Source organism: Phalacrocorax aristotelis, chromosome 1 (genome assembly GCF_949628215.1).
Source record: "Phalacrocorax aristotelis chromosome 1, bGulAri2.1, whole genome shotgun sequence".
NCBI lineage: Eukaryota > Metazoa > Chordata > Aves > Suliformes > Phalacrocoracidae > Phalacrocorax > Phalacrocorax aristotelis.
This window is the reverse complement of record NC_134276.1, coordinates 125,696,541-125,715,272: the sequence shown is the minus strand read 5'-3', so window position 1 is coordinate 125,715,272 and position 18,732 is coordinate 125,696,541. Positions and strand designations below refer to the sequence as shown.

General features: G+C 40.6%; 1 long non-coding RNA gene across 1 annotated transcript; it reads left to right on the top strand.

The window, feature by feature from the left end:
• Nucleotides 1-8,995: 8,995 nt before the first annotated feature.
• Nucleotides 8,996-18,186, top strand: LOC142062740 (uncharacterized). The gene is made up of 2 exons (XR_012662543.1): nt 8,996-9,097; nt 17,130-18,186. It is a non-coding gene; the product is annotated as an uncharacterized LOC142062740 (long non-coding RNA).
• Nucleotides 18,187-18,732: the final 546 nt, after the last annotated feature.

Genomic DNA, 18,732 nt, shown 5'->3' with positions numbered 1-18,732 from the left:
AGTACTGAGAATACAAGCGTGTACTGATGTGTGTGAGATACTCAGCAACTCAACAGTGATAAGAGGCAAGAAAACAACTCCTTATATTCCGATCTGTGTTTTCAGTGCCTAGTGTTAGGTGGGGGCTTCCAGTTGTGCTGTTGAATTTCTGTGCTCTTCTGTTTCTTTGGAAATACAAAAGGAAGAGGAAAAAGGCAATCAGAGCTTAGATCAAAGCCAAAAGGAAAACCTGGAATTGGTTCTTGCATTTGCTTGAACAGGAATTGAAACTGAGGTAATATACCTTACCCTTTTTTAGTACGTAAAATTCCAGGGTCTTCACTTCCCTTTGAAATCTCCATGTCAATTTTTAAACTCTGACTGAAAATTTACATGGTGAGATGACTTTGATTATGGTATCACTTAGTGGGTCGTCCATTTTCACACAGATTGTGTTGTAGTGAAGGTTTTGTGGTGGGTTTTGGTTTCAATGAGAGTGAAGCCATTTAGATTTGCCTTGTAGACAAAACCTCTACTGATGCAAACAAGTGTGATTCTAGAACCTGTAGGGCTACAGTGATTTCAAGAAGAAAATTTGAAGAACTGGACTCTTGTATACAGTTTTATGTGAGGTCACCTCCAATGAAGAAAGAAAATTAGCAATATTATTTTCCTTTTTTTGTTATTGTTTAACCTGTACTTTGAAAAGAGCTCTGAAGCTTCTCTGCTGTGTGTATTTAGGTGCCGTCTACCTTGTTTTTCTCTTATGAGAATTGGTGCACAAAGAGGGTATTAACAAAAGAACAAGAGACACTGCATGCTGTAAGGTAGTGAACATGATCAGGTCTGATTCAGACTAAGACAGGGACAATGCTTTCACTGAGACTGTCTGATACTTCTGTTCTGAGCACTGAATTAATGCAGTTGCTCATCCGAAAATTCAAAGAAGAAGATTCATTGAGATCAGAAAAATTTCCCATCAAGTTGGCATTTCTATTATTTCTAAAGTTGAAAGAGCCAGTCTCAACCAGTTTACTCTGTCACACAAAGCCTTGATTGTGACTTCAAAGTGATGCTGAGGGCTTGCGAAGTTGGACAATTACTCTTGTCTAACAGAGGCCAGCTCAAAGGTTTTGCATGACAGTATTGGTTGAATTAAGTTATTATTTCAGTATGTGTTAGAGAGGGAAATAAAAGCTTTGGGGACTGAGCTGAAACAGTAAGCGATGAGAAGGTTGTAAGAGAAATATGAAAACCTTTCCTTCTACATCTGCCATCTCAGTAATTTGTCTGTACGGCAGATTCATAGGAATCCCCCTTTTCTTTTTTTTTTTTAAACACAGGATTGATTCTCCTGGGTATATGAAGGAGGGAAAGGGTAACTACAGAACAAGAAGCTACTGTGCTGAAATTGTTTCAGGCTACCTCCTGGAAGGTAACAGAAGTTGTGAAATGCCTTAGGACAGCCTTTCTTCCTCTAGCGCTTGATCACCTTTACAAAGTTAATAAAAGAGAAGAGAAAAAGTGAAATATGGCATTGCCCAAAGTGAGTGAGTCCCCTGGAGGTGTTACAGTAACAGTCAGGCCCTAAAATGTACTGCATGCAAACTCTTCTGGAAACATACCAGGACTCCAGGTCAGGTACTACAATATTCCCTGTGAATAGAGGTCTGTCTGTGGTTTTCCTGCTTCCTCTGCACCCTTCCTTCAGCTCTGCATTCAGATTTGTTATTACATAACACCATCTTCATAAAACATCATAAATTTTCCAAAGCCATAGCTATTGCATATATGGCTTCATCAAGGCTAAAAAGCCAAAGCACTACCTCTCTCCCAGGTTTCCAAGGAAAGGGAAAGAATGAGCAGAAGTGAGGGGAGACCTTATTGCTCCCTACAACTACCTGAAAGGAGGTTGTAATGAGGTGGGGGTTGGTCTCCCAAGTTATTAGTGATAGAACAAGAGGAAACAGCTTCAAGCCGCATCAGGGGAGGTTTAGATTGGATATTAGGAAAAATGTCTTTACTGCAAGAGTGATCAGGCACTGGAACAGGCTGCCCAGGGAGGTGGTGGAGTCACCATCCCTGGAGGTATTTAAAAGACATGTAGACGTGGCGTTTCGGGACATGGTTTAGGAGGCGTGGGGGTGTTGGTTTGACAGTTGGACTTGATAATCCTAGAGGTCTTTTCCAAGCTTAATGATTCTGTGATTCTATGAAGTGGATTCCCTATTTCTTTTCTTGTACTGAGATCCAGGTCGAACACGCTACTCCCTGCCCTAGTGTCATAATTTTTTTTTTCCTTGCAGCCACTGTAGCTGTTTTTACAGACTAAATGTAATGTTTGCTGTTATGAAAGTTCATCTAGAAACCAAAATACACACCCTTCCATCTTCCCTGGAATAATCGGTACGTTGTTTATGGTTAAGCTAAAGGACAGCTGAGTTAGCTTACAGGTCTTAAGAGACCTGTGTTTGTGGCTATTTCTGAGTAACAGACATGCACTGTGATAGCATGGTTGAAACTGCTCTGCTCTCTGGACAGCTTTACAGAGCTCCAGAGGTTTACAATCTTTGAAATGCTCCTGCATAACTACAGAACTGAGCTTCGAACTTGCAGATGTAAAATCACAAGCTTATGCTCCCTTAAGTTCAGTAATGCCCATCAAGAAGCCTTGATTCTAAGGGTGTCGGAAAGTACTACACACTTTACCATGGTGTAAAATAAGATCATGCCCACTCACACAAGACAAAGGTACTAAATTTTTTTGCTGTGGCTGTGGAAACTACAGCAACTTGGGTTAAAAGAGCTGCAGTGCTGTCTTAGTATCCTGTGCGGCCATAACCTTTCCTGGCATAAGGCATGGTGGCAGGATGAAAGCTATGTCATTAGGTTCTAGTTCATCTTTAATCAACTGGACTAAATCATATTCACGCTAGTAACTTTGTTCACGCTTGTTTTGTACAGCTTGTGGTTTTCAAGATTGTTAAATCAGAGAATCTCACAATGTGCGCTTGTTGATCAGGCTCTGTAAGATACACATAAGGGAACATCATATGGTATTCACCAGGTTTTTTTTAGTAGTTGCAGTTATTAAAATAGAAAACGTAGGGAAATAGCAGCTGCATTGGTGCCACCACCCAAGATAGCATTAGCAGGAAGACTAGTGGCAGGGAGGGTTGTGATGCATATGTGGAGAATCAACAGCTTTACGATGGGAAAGCAGTTTCCATGGAAGAAGGTGCTATGCTTACCCTTGCTGACAAGGAGGATGACCAGTGTTAGAACCAAGAGACGGTACACAAGAGGGGTGTTGTGCTCATTCAGAAACTGGCACTTCAGGACTCACAATGGTTCCTGGCAGTCTCACTTTTAACCAGGTGCTGGGGGCCTGGTAAACCACCTGGTGGACTGTAGGCTTATTGCACCATCTTAATCTTACCCTTATGCTGTGCTGCAGGGATAAGGTCAGGTAGGAGTTTTATGAAAAAGAAGATAAACTGGTTTTCCGGCATTTTCTACAGAAAACTAATGATAAGGCCTGCTTATTATATTAATTACTGTCAGGTAAGAGAGATTCTTTCCTCATGCTGTTAGTTCATAGAAGTTATAGCTACAGGTTTTGCAATGGCCATTATTCAATTTCCAGAACTAACTATCAGACCAGATTTTTCTCTATTAGTTTGTATCTAATATAGTAATTCTTTCCCTTCAGGGTGGGTATGAAATGCATGACCCTGAGTGTCAGTGAGGGCTGTGCCATTAAAATAACATATGTACAAATGATCAGACTGGTTCAGACCAAGTGTCTGCCTGCTCCCCATCTCCAGCGATAGCCCCAAGCTCACTGTCTAATGGTTTGCCAGGAGCTTAGCATGTGAAAGGGTGCTTTCTGGGAAGCAGCTGGTCCAAGCTCAGAAAAGCTCTTTCTACCTCACACCTTGCCAGGCCAGAAGGTGAGGAAGCACAAATGTTTTGTGGGGACAGTGGTGTGGCTGCAAGAAGAGATGATGGGAAAGCAGGTAGGAGATCCTTGCAAAGCAGAATTGCAAGAAACTCAGCAAGAGGGTCTGGCTCTTGTATGAGTGCTTCTAGTGCACACGAAGCATAGTTGGGGGTGGTCAGGTGAGACTTGCCATGTCCCCCAGGGCCAGGAGTGGTGCTAAGGGGACAGGTTCAGCCCTTGTAATATACACGAGAACAGATTAGTAGTGCTGTACCAAGTACAAACTGAGCTGGCTGACTAAAAAGCAAACCAAATTCAGAAGCAGACACCAGGGAAGCAGAAGAATGAGACACGATACTTCTTCTGGATACTATCCTAGCCTATGTTTGTTTTCACTTTAGGGATTTTCTGAACCTGGTGTGGTTTTTCTAGTTAGCAACTATAAATAGATCTCTCTTCTAAATGTTTGTTCAGTCCACCTTGAGAATTTTCTGCAGCTAGAAAATCCACCAGCAAGGAGGTCTGATCTGTAGGGCTTGTATAGAAGCTGGCCTTTGTTAGCTTCATTGATGGCTCTTGAATATCTGAAGAAACAGTGAAGAGTTGTTCCTATCCATGCCATCAGGCCTCCCAAAGGTGTCTCTTCATCAGGGTGGAGAATCCTAGCCCATTAGATCCTTGTATGGTGACCACTGTCACCACATGCAAAGTATGTGAGAGGAACACATTGCTTACCTGTGAAATGCACATATTAAGTGAAACACTGCAGATCTTCATCAACAGGTTAATGGATTTCTGAATTATTCCACCCTCTTGAGCAATCTCTCTCAAAACTCTGAGAAATAAAGAACAATGTTTTCTCACTGCCTGTTCTTGTGTCTGGTTTGAAAAAGACCAGTCAATTAATGTCTTGGCAGCACTCTGATTTTAGTCTTGCCTAAGAGGAATCGTCTGTTGAATCGTAACTTTCACTTCCTTTGTTGCCTGAGTTTCTTAATCTTTCATCTCATGTTGGTCTAGCTCTTTAGATGGGGCAGTGTCACCAAAGCAGAAATAATCATACTGGGGGCTGCAGAGGCAAGTCTATGAGCAGGGACTCTGGGCACTGGGCTAGAGTGGAGATGTAGAGAAGCCCCCATACAGCTGAATGTAGGTGGTGTACTTTGAGGGAGAGCAGACAGCAAAGGCAGAGAACAGAAGCTTCTGGGGGCAGTTCGTGACAGTTTGGAAGCCACTAATGTTTTTTAAAAGTTAGTTTTCCCAAATGGGCTGAACTGTCCTGTTGGGTGCGGTGTGGCTTGCAAGGACTGAAATGGATTTGGGGAGCACATCAGCATATTGAAAGTCACAGAATGAATTTCTTACTGATACTAGTGTCTGCTAAGAACTTACTCTGTATGACTCCTTATTAAAGATCTTAAAAATGCTGATAAGGTGTAAAGCGTTGTAGGGCAGCTGCACCACCTCAGCATCAGACTTCCTTTTTTTGTTTATTTATATAACTTTGGCCTCCTTGCCAGAGCACGCCTTGTCACAAGTTCTGTGGGATTTCATTGTCTTCTCAGCTTTTAAATGAAACAGTGTCCCAAACAATACTGGATCTTGGCACGGCATTATCTTCCCCTTCTGGATACTTCTTCAGTTTTGTTCTTTTTCAGTGTAATAAAACCCAGAGCCCTGTCCCAATGCCTTCCTTCCCCCATTCTTCAAAACTGCCTTGAAAGTCCCTGGCTAGACTATCACATGCTCATCACTGGCTTTCCCCAAGGGCCCTGTTTCCTGCAGAAACACAAGTCCTTAGGGTTGTTGTCCTGAGTCTACTTTCAAGAAGAGAGCTGTTTTCTACTCTTAGTTGTGGAAAACTCCTGCAACTTTTCCTCTCCCACAAGTTTCAAACTTTTCCTCTCTTCTGGACTTCCTCGTTCTCTGTTAGTGTGAGATACTGACCAGGCACAGCAGCACTGTGCCTGTTTCCTGGAGGAGAATTTCTCCCGCTTAATTTCTTAATGAGAGGCCTTGGAGAAGTTATCTTGTTTTCAGCTATCAAAGGAAGATTAAGAGGAAGGCTTTTATGTCTAAAACAAGGGGCCACGTGAAAACCATGCGACATGGGGCCCTACCTGCCTTTATTGATTCTTAAGATAGGCTGTCTCTTAGGTTATAAAGTTGAGTTGCACACTATCAAAATGCACTGAAAAACTGGGTTTTGATCCATCACTAGTGTTTCTACAGTGTCTATCTCAAACAGATAAGGGGCTACATCTGTTAACTGGGAAAAATGGAGAATACAGGTATGATGTGCTATCTGAATAGTTATTCTGTTGCCTCACCCTGGTATCAGTGTGACCCTCCTCTATCACTGCAATCCATTTCTTTCTCACTTTATATTTAGCTATAAGAAGCAAAGCAAGGGATATTAGACATACAATATTAACCTATCTAGAACTATGCATCAAGTCTGGTAAACTTGAGCGTTATTTGAACGGTGCAATGTAACAGAAAAGTGAGTTATTTTTAATCCTGCTGTAGCATTTCTTTAGATAATTCAAAAACATATATCAGTGTTAATACTCTCTAATAATGTGTGGAATTGTGGAAGATACTGCTCTAAAAACATATTGACTCATTCCCATTACACTTTCAGGGCAGTTTTGTCACAGGATTACAGTGAAATTTTGTACTGGATGATTCTGGGAGCTTCATGAAAGCATGAGCATTTTGGAGAACGTACATATATTTTGAAGAATAATCTTACAATATAGGAAATAGGTAAGGTTGTTGTTCTTACAATTTTTAAACTGACTGATTTCTTGCTAATTTGAGGTCAATATTTTGGATGTGCTAGCTGTAGCTTAGTTATTTGAATTGCACTTTTGTAAAAGACAGATTACTTAAACTGTTCAACAGTTTTATATGTTTTAAATTTTGCTGTACACTTGTATAATTTTTTGACAAGTTCTCTATAAATGCAGATAGCAAGTTACAGTTTGCATTCAGGAAGTTTGATATATTTGATTGACTTTTTCAGTGCTGAGATCTTTTGATCTTGAAAAATGTCTGAGCTAGCATTACTTCCAGCAGTACTTCCAGCCCTTCCTGGAAGTACTGGGACGTGAGCTCTAAGAGCTGTCATTCATTAGCTTGAGCAGTTTTTTCGTTTAAAGCACAAAATCCTGGGCTTATTCTGCAAGGGAGACCTACTAGATCTGAGGACTTTGGTTATTATTTAGTAAGTTCAGAAACTGCTGACATTTAATGTATCTTTTTCCCTAAATTTTCCCTGTAATTTGTGGGTATAGTGGTGGCAAAAGATAAAACTTATATTCTTTGTTTTGTCTCTATCTCCTTCTGTACCTCTAAACCCAGCCCCTGCTCTGCCGGGGAGTGGTGGGACAGATATTGGTGATAGTGGTTCTACTGCTGATGACATGGTATTCAACATTCAGTCCGTGGGTGGTTAGGAAGGGGGTTATTCTATCACAGGACAAGGAGTCAGAGTGCCTATTGAAATTACCAGGCAGCAGGCTTAAATCAAGCAAAGGCAATATCTTTTTACGTAGCACAGTAGAAATAAGCTGAGGCTGATGGGTGCAGGGTGTTATGGAGACCAGGAGTATAAATGGCCTCAAAAGAAGGAACTGAAGAATATCATAGAAAGGCTTTTAAAAACACAGATGTAAACCAGCCTCTGGCTCTGGCTGTCCCTGAACAGCAAATTACCAGGTCTCACTAGGGTATGTTAGAGGAAGAGTCAATCTTGCCCTGTTTTTGGTACTCTTTCCCAAAGTAGCCATTATTGGCCATTGTCAGAGGAAGGCGCCTGGCTTTTTATAGATTTGGTCTGATTCACTGTGGCTGTCCTTATGTTACTGACCCCCTCCATCAGTGAAACAGAAGTAGGATTCATGGCTGAGTACGCATTTTCTAGTGTGCACGGAAAAAAGTAAAAGTCATGTCCTCAGCCACATCACCACCTGTTCTCACTTCCTTAATATGCAGGGTTATTGAGCATAAACATGTCCACTTGACCTGAACACATTCCCTGGACTGAGAGCAGGAGTGCATTAGATCCTGGGATGGTTTGAGAAGAAAAAGTAAAACAACACCGAGTTACTCTTAATTCTGATGTGGTCTTACTTGGTTAGCTCACAAATATTCAGGAAGAGCAAGAAAAATGCAGGCTTTCAGTGTAGTCCTATGCCAAGAATGTAATCCACAGTTTGTCCTTAATCCCATGAGGATCATCTCAAATGTCTCTAGTGCTTTTGGCAGGAATATTAAATTACAAAATCTAGGATGCTTGCCAGAAAAAATAAGGTTCACAGTAAAAGCAGTGCCCCTGCTCAGTGCTTCTGCAGGAGCAAAATGGCATGTTAATATGGGTGATTGCTTTGAAAAAACAAATTAAAAGGGCAATTTCTCATAAGTGTTTTATATCAATCCATTCCAATTAGCTCCCTGTACTAAAATATGCACTGTTCGGTGCCTGATGACAATTCAAGGAAGTAAGTGAAGGTGACTATCTTGTCACTACATCAAACTTCTCCTTTATGGAGCTAAAAATACTTCTGTCTCATTTCCAACTCAGGCTGGGACCTGAGCGCCAGAGCCTGACTTCTGTTTTGTCCGTGTATCAGAAGGAACTTGCAGGATACAATGGGGTTGCTTCAGATTCACTCTGATACAACCAAGGCCAGAGTTAAAAGATTGCCATTTTTGTTTAATTTACCATACGAAGGTCCTCACACCTTTGTAAAATAAATCCTCAACTATACAAAGAGTTCCAAGGAGGAAGAGATGGAGAACGGCAAGTCTTGTTGTATGTCAAGCCTCCTTTGAGAATTACATACAACTCAATACTTGCTTTATTTCTTGAGGTGAAAGTCCCGTTTGTCTTCAGAGAGTGAATCTTTAGCCATTGCTGATGAAATTGTTATGCTAGGGTACTTTCATGGGTATAAGTTCTCCACTAGAGAAAAAGGCAAACGATAAACTGTTTGTTTATTTAGCTGATACTGGAAAATTTTCATCTTACATCAGACATGTTGACTTTGACACATTTTCCTTCTTTCTTTTCCTGATCTCTGTCCCACATGACTGCTTTTCCAGGATCTGCAGAGGAGTGTCTGACTTTCTCATACCTTCTAGGCAACACTCTGGTTGCTTCTGCAAGAGGTAGAAACGCCAATGATTTATTTAGTAATACATTTTAATTTTGTCACTCTATTTGTATTCTCTTCCTCATGCTTTACTGAAGAGCTTTCCTTAAGATGAGCTTGAGATTTAATTTAGAAATTCCAGTTGTACCGTGCCAAAATACTCATCCTACAGGATATCAAGGGATATATGTCCCTTTATTGGCTATTCTTTTAAAATAAAAGGAGTCTGAGCTTAAGTCTCTGGAGTTTTTTCAGTGTTTACCCCATTTGGGTCTGTGGGTGCTATAATGATGCAAACAAAAAATAATGTAGTTGCATAGAGCTGCTAACAGTATTTTACTGCCATGCTGTTTAGCACCAATGCCAAAAAGTCTTCATGGATGGTGCTGTACTTTGCTGGTGCCTTCCATTCAACAAGTGTCCTAACTCAGGCACAAACATCACAGGCTCAGTCTCTTATTTTCTGTCAAGAATAGGGTGGCTGAAAAACACTTCTCTGCTTTGTATCAGAAAGTTGTTCTTTTCTGCGGTGGCAGGAAGGGGTGGAGAGGAGGAAGAGTTGACTTCAGGACTGCTTTCATTTTTCTTTCTTGCCTTCTTTTGGTCAGGGGCATATTTATATCTGCCATCTGGGACTTGCCTGCAGTTGTGTGTCTTTGCAAAGGAGATTGACTTTTTAGGGTGTTTAAAAGACCCATATATGCTGTTGTATTTGTACCAGATGTGTTAGAAGCCACATCCCGTATCACATATGCAATTGCAGCCATCAGCAGAAAATAGGATGCATTTTCCACTTGTTATTCAAGTTTGGGTAAATCTAAATGTGAGACAACATCTGGCTTGTTATCTTGATGTTTTTTGCAGCTCTGTTTAGATAAAAGGGCTTGAAAGGACACTGAAACTAGAGGTATCGGAGAGTTCAAATACATGGAGAAGCAATGCATGCTCTGCTTCTCTCTTGTGAAAAAGGTGGATATAGGTTCTGGAAAGTTTGGGGGGCACAAGGCTTGTTAAACCCACCACTGCATGTTTTTCAGAGGAAGCCAGATATGCATATTCAGGGAAATGTCACTGGCAACATTAAAGTTGCTTAAAAAAAATAACAGCACCTTCTTTCTAAACATAAGCTCCTCTTTCTTTTAGTTATAAGTCACTAATTATTTTCATCAAAGGAAACTGAGATACATTTTTCTTGTTAACCGTATACCTAATGGTATCTTTATAATGATATTTCTTCTGTTGAAGATCAACTTGACCTTTTCTTAAAACAATATCACAGGGTAACTAGTTAGAGTGTTAAGAAGAAGTGGCAAAGCAGTAGTGTCCGCAGAGAGAAGGCGGCAAAGCAGTAGTGTCCGCAGAGAGAAGAAAATCGAGGCTTCCTACTTGTTACTGTCAAAAATGTATGTGACTAAGTAACAGCCTAGTCAGCTAATCCTATACAGCAGTTTTTGCTTTGTGACCTCTGTTTTCAAAACCTTGGATGCTTAACTTAAAGTACATGAAAGCAAGTTACGTATGTTTGAAAAAGCATACCTTTCAAAGACTCTCTGGCAAGGCATTTAAACCATCATGTAAACTGCAGTTCTTCAATTGCCATGTTTTCTGAGCACCTGTGAAGGAGCATCAACTGCAGACGACAGCCATTTCATATGCCCGTACTGCAAACCACATTATGTTGGCAGCGTAACACGAGTGATTAAAATGCATAAATAGTTGAGTACATTACCTGGGATATCTGAAGCTCAAGTAGACCCACTAAACATACTGAATAATTAGCTTCACTGAAATCAGAAGCAAAATACCCAGCACTTAAACAAGAAATGCTAGCCTCTTTTCAGTGTGCTGTATACAAGATGAAAAATGAAACAAAATTAAGCCTTGGAACACAATATCAGATAGGCTTGGAGTCCTAAATGGAAGGAAGAAAGAAAAAGGACACAAACTCAATAACTGATTTCAAAGCCTCCAGTAGGTTCCAGACTCAGCATGGGAAGATTCAGGGAGAGTAGAGCCCAAACCCCTTTTTGCAAATAAGGGGAGAGCCTTACTGAAGGAAGAAAGGGATAACAGAGCTGGTTTGCTTGTGCTAAACTTGTCTTTCAACTGAACAGAAGTTCTAGTTGACTTCAGTGGAGTTTTGCCAAAATAGAACTGTGTTAGGCACCGAATAGGATTTCGGGGCTTGAGGTTCATTGATGTGCTTTATAGACCCTTGGGAAATTGTGGTCATCATCTGTCTTCAACTTAAGAAGTGACTCTGTAATGATACTCTCTCCTTCTTACATTGTTGTGCAGATTTGGTAAAAAACCCTCCCCCTCCAGCTTTTCGCATATTGTTGCATTGCTTAGTGCTGGCATGAAATTAAATAGCAGCAGTTTGGGACTCATGCTGCTTTGCTGCTTTTTTTTTAGTATTTTTTGTGTTGTTCATGTTTACTGTTGTTTTATTATTTATTTTTATTATGGGGTGCTTTAGTTGAAAAGAAATTGGTCATCTGTATTTTTTTATTACCATGCTTGGGGCATGCCAGTCAAACCATACTAACTGTAGAACACTGAGCAATGGTTAATGAACCCTTTGGAGAATGTAGGTGAATCCTGCTTCATATTCTGATGAGCAGAAGGACAACTACCAACATTTTCAGAACGTTTGCTAATGTTGTGAGTTTCAGTCTCTGGACATTTTGCTATGTGCTGGGCCCTATTAAAATAGCTTAGTTTCCTGCTGGCAGACCATATGCCTTTAAAAAAAAACAACATTGCCAACCAGAAACACTGGCCGCAGGGTCTTAGGTAGAATTTGTTCACTTTTTGAGCCCCACCTTGAAGGATGCTGGGGACCTGCAGCCCTGTTCTTACTGCTGAGAGTTACTTCCCCTTAGGACTTCTGAAAACTAGCACAGTATGTTTCAAGATGAGTATCCAAAAATTACTGTATGAGTCATTAGGTAGTAAGCACTCTTGGGGCTCAGCCAGTCTTCCTGTTCTGTGATTATGCAGTGTGTAATATTATCGGGGTCTGTATCTAAGTGTCTTATGAGCTATGCAATACACTAGATATTGATAGTAGTCATAACTAAGGGAAACAGTTTGGCTGCTTCTGATCTAATCAGAGCCACATTTCAAATCTTCCAGAGCTGAATGTAGAAATCCAGAGTCTCTAGACCTCATCCCTCATTATTTGAGCAGCAGGCCATCCACTACAGTAGTTATTCTGTTCTATACACAGCAGTTCTGCATGAAGTAAACTAAAACCAGTGAGACTGGAAAAAAGATACTTGATGCAGTGCCTGATGTTTTGTTTGCTCAAATGGCATTTATAGCTCTGCAGTGTGGGACTGGAAATGAGGCCTCCTACTGTTGTGTCCTATGCAAACATGCTGGAAGGTACAATCCTTTCCACACAATTCTCTGAAAATTATATTGCCTATTAAGTGAAATTTTACTTGGGCACGGAGATTATCAGCAAAGCATAAGGAGAGAGTAGGAGATGCAATGTTGCCCAAGTCATCCATTCAAGGATGATTCAAAGTCACAAGATTTGTTTAAAATATGTAATAACATGGGGTTCTTCTCTATTTGCTGTCTTGCCCAGGGCTTCAGAGTTTTTCAGCTTGAGATCTTTAACCAGGCTGATGAAAGACTACTTTTATCAAGGGAGTTGAAGGTCATGTGTTGTCATGTGATTGCATGAGTTAGCCTTTGGAAAGAAACACCAGATATCACATTATTTAGCAGCATGGAGTAGCTTTATTGTCCTTTTAAATTGCTCTTCAGCACCAGGGAAAGAGTATTTCTAGTAATTCTTTCAAAGAATATGAATAAACCCTCTTGTTGCTGTGTTATCAAGAAATGATAGTAAGTCGTCTTTATAGCCATAGGGAGATCACATTTTGCAGCATGTGGGGGTAAAACACTTCTTAGAATAGCATGCTTGTGTGCGAATGAGTGCTTTGTCAATGGAATGCCCACATTTCCTTGTGGGGGCTACATGTGTATCAAAGCAGGGCTTGCAAAATACCAGCCATGATTCAGGCACTCTCATGACACCAGAAGAATAAAAGTGAATGTTCCTGAGAATTGTAAAGAACTACAGTGTGTAACCATCCTCTTTTTAATCTGATCTTGATGGCTTATCCTCTGTGAGCAGCAACATTCATGACATTAAAAATGGGGTCTGAGTGAATTGATTCCAGACTTCTTTGGTGGCCTCAGTGTAGCCTAAAAGCCACACATTGCTAAACAGCAAAATGCACAACTTCTGTCAGCCTCTCCTCTCCACTGGACCTTGCAGAGGTAACTGGCAGTTGGCACATGTGGATGTCACAGCAGGTCTACAGCCTGTCATGCCAGTGGCTACATACTCAACAGCACTGAGTTCAAGGTTGGGACTTGAAGGCATGTGAGCCTAATGTAGGGAAGGAGTATCATGACTGTATCTACACTTTATTTCCATTCCCCAGTGTGCAGGTAAAACCAAATCATATGACATTAGATTAATTAGACTAATACACTTTAACTTATGTCTCCTTACTGAACTGAAATTTTTGTGCCCACATGATCTATCCCTTCTTATTGTTGCCCAAAAGATAAAAGATACATTTATACATTGGAAAGTGGCATGTGATGAACTTATGTTGGCACTCAGCTAAAATAACAGTGAAGACAGAGCGATTCCAGGTAGAATTTGGGGTAAGCCTCTTTTGTTCAACTATGGTCTTGTCTATAAACTTTAACTACTGCAGCCAGCCCAAGTGACACTGGCCTGATGGCTGTCTTACCTTCAGTTAAGATCTGCCTTGGGTTTGGGTGTGGGGGTTTGGTGTTTGTTTTGTTTAGTTTTTGGTTTTTTTTTTTTCTTTGAAGGGTATGTTAAAGGGTCTAAATTGCTTTAATTCCTTTTGGACAAAAGGAAATAAATAGTAATTAGCAGCTAATAAGATAGAGAAGGCTACAGTTTTATGGAAGGGGACACTTGAAATCAGGGTGACATAACTTTCTTGAGGTCCCATCAGAGCCCCTGGCAAAGCAGGGATTACAATGTAAGATCTCCTGGCCACTTTTCAGTTTATTCGTGCCTATGTATTTGTATAGGTCAGGAAAAAATGTGTGTGAGGGAGAGAGAGAGGAGGCTGGTTTATTCTTGAGCCTGTGTGACTATTTCACAACCAGTCTGTGGCTGTCTGCAAGTCTTCAGGTACGTAGGGCTCAGTTCTCCCTTTTGGTAAGCAGAATTCAGGTCCAAGTGTGGGGATGTACACACTCCTAGACATATCGTAATCTTGGACCGTTTGTTGATACATAATGCTAGATCACGCAAGCAATCTGAAGTGACATAGGGACCTTCCTGACTGCTGAGCCCATGTGGTGTAATCTGTCCCCTGCAATGGGAAGAGTAAACAACAGGTAGCCATTTTATTTCTAATGCCAGTAGAAAACAGCCTGTATCCCAGGTAAGTTTTTCACAAGCGAAAAGTTAGTTGCTTAGGTGTACAAATCGGACTGGCAGTTCTGGCCCTAGTAATTGTTTTGGTGATGTGTTTATTATTCTCCTAGCCATTCAAGGAGGAAGTACTATTATCAGAGAAATTCTGGAGTATCTTGTGGTTTTTTTCTCTTATTTCAGTCTTATTTTTCTAATACATCTTCATTTCACACACAATTTCCTCCCCTTTATAATCTTTTTCCTCCTTTCCTGTATCAATTCCCATCTTTTTCCTCTAGCTCGCCTCATTTCACTCTGTTCTTTTTTCTACTCTCTACCAGATTGGTTTTCTCACTAGTGTCCACTAACCCTAGTATGTTGGTACATACTGCATATATGTGATCATAGCATAATATATGGCAATATGTGAAACAATGTGGTGTGATAGAACAACTGTGTAGAACAATACATTTATCTTTGTTGCATGTGTGTTTATTATAATACTGTGAGGTCTCAAGTAAAAAACTACTTTAACCCAGACATGTTGGATTCTTCTAGTTATCCTCCTTCTAGCTCTGCTGTTGTTCAGTTTTTATTGACCCAGACAGGCTGGAAAGTGCCTAGATCTGAAGGGAACATCACTAAATATTTTCACCAGCAGTCTGGCTGACATAGTACCAAAGTGCATAACCACAATTAATGAAATCACACAAAAGCAGGTTTCCCAAGAAGTGTTAGAAGGCATAAAGACTGTTATACTTAAAGCCTACTTTTGTTCATTTTACCTTGTCGTGATCTTTTCCAGGTGGTCACCACATGCACTATAATTAGAAAAGTCTTCTGAGTAGATGAAGATAATTGTTTTATCTGCGTTTTCCAGGAAAAATCCTATGTCACGGTCTCCCTTAAATTTTGTAGGGTTGAAAAACCGAGAGGAAGATGATCAAGACGGTTGCATCAGTTTGACTCAATTTACTTTAATCAGTGAAGGTACCTTTTGTGAGCTCTTCCTAAGTCATAAACAACTGAAGCTGATTCATCTATTATCTGTTGTTAATTCAGTTTCAGATTGTCAGTCTACATAGGTAGCTACTTCAGCTACATTAGTGCAACCAAGTGAGTGGGTAGACCCAAATCTTGGCCAGCTGTCCTCTTCCATTGAGCATGAGGATCATCGTTGAGATTCTGAAGGTGAAGAAATGAGCATCTGTTGTAAAGAATTCATCCTTTCCCATTCAGGCCATGAGGAAAGTTACAGTGATCAAAATGGAAAGAATGCTAGAAAAATAATAATGGATTGGAATAATTATGCAAAGACAGATCTCCTTCTCAGTCATTGGCTTTGGGAACAGCTTACTGTCTAAAGGGAAGTTTTACAGTTTTTGCAGTAGCAATGCCTTATTTGGTACTTTTTATAAGACTTAAATGTTACCGTTAGAGGCGATGTGTTTGTGCCACTGATTCAGGAGCTGGGAATCTTCCTGATTTATTCAGTGTCTACTGTAGAATGTCTAATGTTATAATGAAATATTTCATAATGGCAAAGTATCTTTGGGAATATTGTGTGCATAAAATGACTTATAGGTACTTGTGTTTCATTGATTGGGAATGTTCTGAGCAGTATTATAGGATGCTGCAGGAATAACACCTGTAGCTGGAAGTAACCTTGTGGAAAATTCCCTTGACTGCTAACTTTAATGAAACTTTGTGAGGAACAATGAGAAATATAACAGCAAAATAATAATAGCTTTTAAAAACCCCACCAAATAAGAAAGATACAGCTATAGAGGATTTTCTTATGTGATACTTAACCATATTTCTCAAAGTTGCATGTGATAATTATGTTTGAACACTAAAAGCCTTATTTTCATGCTGCCCTCTATTTGCACTTTAACTCTGAAAAGGGCATTTACCTCCACAGTTTTAAAACAAAGCCTACAAAGCAGAGGAAAGAGATGCTTATGAAATCAATAGGAAACTTCATATGGTAAGAAAATGTCATGGTTTAGCCCCAGCCAGCAACCGAGCACTGCATATCCAATCACTCACTCCCCCTCAGTGGGATGGAGGAGAGAATCAGAAAAGTAAGAGTGAGAAAACTCGTGGGTTGAGATAATGACAGTTTAATAGGGAAAGCAAAAACTGCGCACACAAGCAAAGCAACACAAGGAATTCATTCCCTACTACCCATGGGCAGGCAGGTGTTCAGCCATCTCCAGGAAAGCAGGGCTCCATTAAGCATAATGGTTACTTGGGAAGACAAATGCCATCACTCTAAATGTGTCCCCCCCTTCCTTCCTTCCCCCAGCTTTATATGCTGAGCATGATGCCATATGGTATGGAATATCCCTTTGGCCAGTTTGGGTCAGCTGTCCTGGCTGTGCCCCCTCCCAGCTTCTTGTGCACCTGGCAGAGCATGGGAGGCTGAAAAAGTCCTTGACTAGTGTAAGCACTGCTTAGCGACAACTAAAACATCTCCACGCTATCAACAGTGTGTTTAGCACAAATTCAAAACAAAGCCCCATACTAGCTACTATGAAGAAAATTAACTCTATCCCAGCTGAAACAAGGACAGTAAAACAAGAGCATGGTACAATAGCACGCTTCTTTTCTCTTTCAGTAAGAAGTGTCTACAGAGGGGTGCAGCAATCCAAGGTTTCTACTCACTGACTCACAGAAGTGCTAGTCCGTACAAGCCTTGCTGGTCGCAAATTTTCAAATACTGTTTCGGTGAAAATCACCTTCCAGGTAAAAGGGAGTTAAATGCATTGCCAATTCTTGAAGCATTAATTTACAAAAGACTGGAAAAACTCCAAATACTTCTTGGCAATGAGGCGTTGTCCTCTTCACTAAGAGGAAGTTGTGGAGGCAGCACTTGTATACTTGTGCATATATGGATCTATCTTACCTCAAGGTGACTATGGTTCTGTCTACCTTAGTAAGTAGCACAGTGCAGTAACAATTGATTTGTGGAGCCGAACAGTGCTGAAGACCCAGTGTCTACACTATATGCCTTTTTTTTAAGGCGGCTAATTTGGACTGGCTCTAGTCAGGTCCCATAGACTGATTGCCCTTTAGCAGCTGGAGCACCCAACGTGACCTTACCAAGCAGGAAAGGAAAATTTTTCACAGTGAGGACAGTCAACCATTGCAATAATCTCCCCATGGAACTGGTTGACTCCGCCACACTGGACACTTTTAAGATTTGGCTGGCCAGGGTGCTGGGCCATCTTGTCTAGACTGTGCTCTTCCTAGAAAGGTTGGACTAGATGATGCCTGAGGTCCCTTCCAACCTGAGATTCTGTGATTCTGTAAAGCACATCTTCCAATTTTGTTTTGTCCCTGAGAAATTAAATTGATGTGTTCTGAGGCTGTTCTGCAACACGAACCCAAGTGCTGAATGTGGGAAATATTGGGACACTGTCTGAAAAGCACCTTCCTGATTTTAACAGGAATGCTAATTAGGCACCCTCCCTCAACTACACTGAGGTAAAATCATAATGCAGTATTGATGCTTTCTTTTTATTCCAAGGCACATTCATCAAGGTCATCACAGGAGCATTGGGTGGAATCGCTGTTTGTGATTAATGCCAAGGGCTTCGTTGTCTTCTATTCTGCCATCTTTCAGCCCAGGTGAAATGTTCTTTAAAGATGTATTAAAGGCTTTATGCTTTCTACCTTTGCGTCTTCTTTTGTTCCACTTTGTAAAGCCTAATGCTTAGTGTACTTGAGGCTTTCAGTGGTTTAGACCAGGCTCATATGTTCTACTCCATACAAAAAAAAGCATTTTCAGAATTCTTAATGATATTTTTCTCTTTTGTATCCTCTTTTATATTTCTCATTTGACTTTCAGAGACTGCTAGCAGACACCTTTATGCATGTAACATTGTTCCCAACTATGATGACAGGTTGGATCATTGTCAAGGAAGATGTTGGAGCTATTTATGAAAAACTGCATACTCATTTCCAACTACACTGAGTAGAGTACCAGAAGAAAATGGTTACGTTCCACAATTTGTTGACTGATACTGGAAGAATAGCCTTTAGGTGTGGCTGTATTTTCAGTTTCACGTGTGTCTGTATAACAAGTGGAAAACTTGTCTTTAATAAATTCTGTGCAAGAAGTCTTTTATGAACACTAATCATTAGTGTGAACACTGTTTTGGCTGCCCTGGTGCTACAGCAGTGGTACCTTCCGATGGAGGCATAAATACCATCTTCCA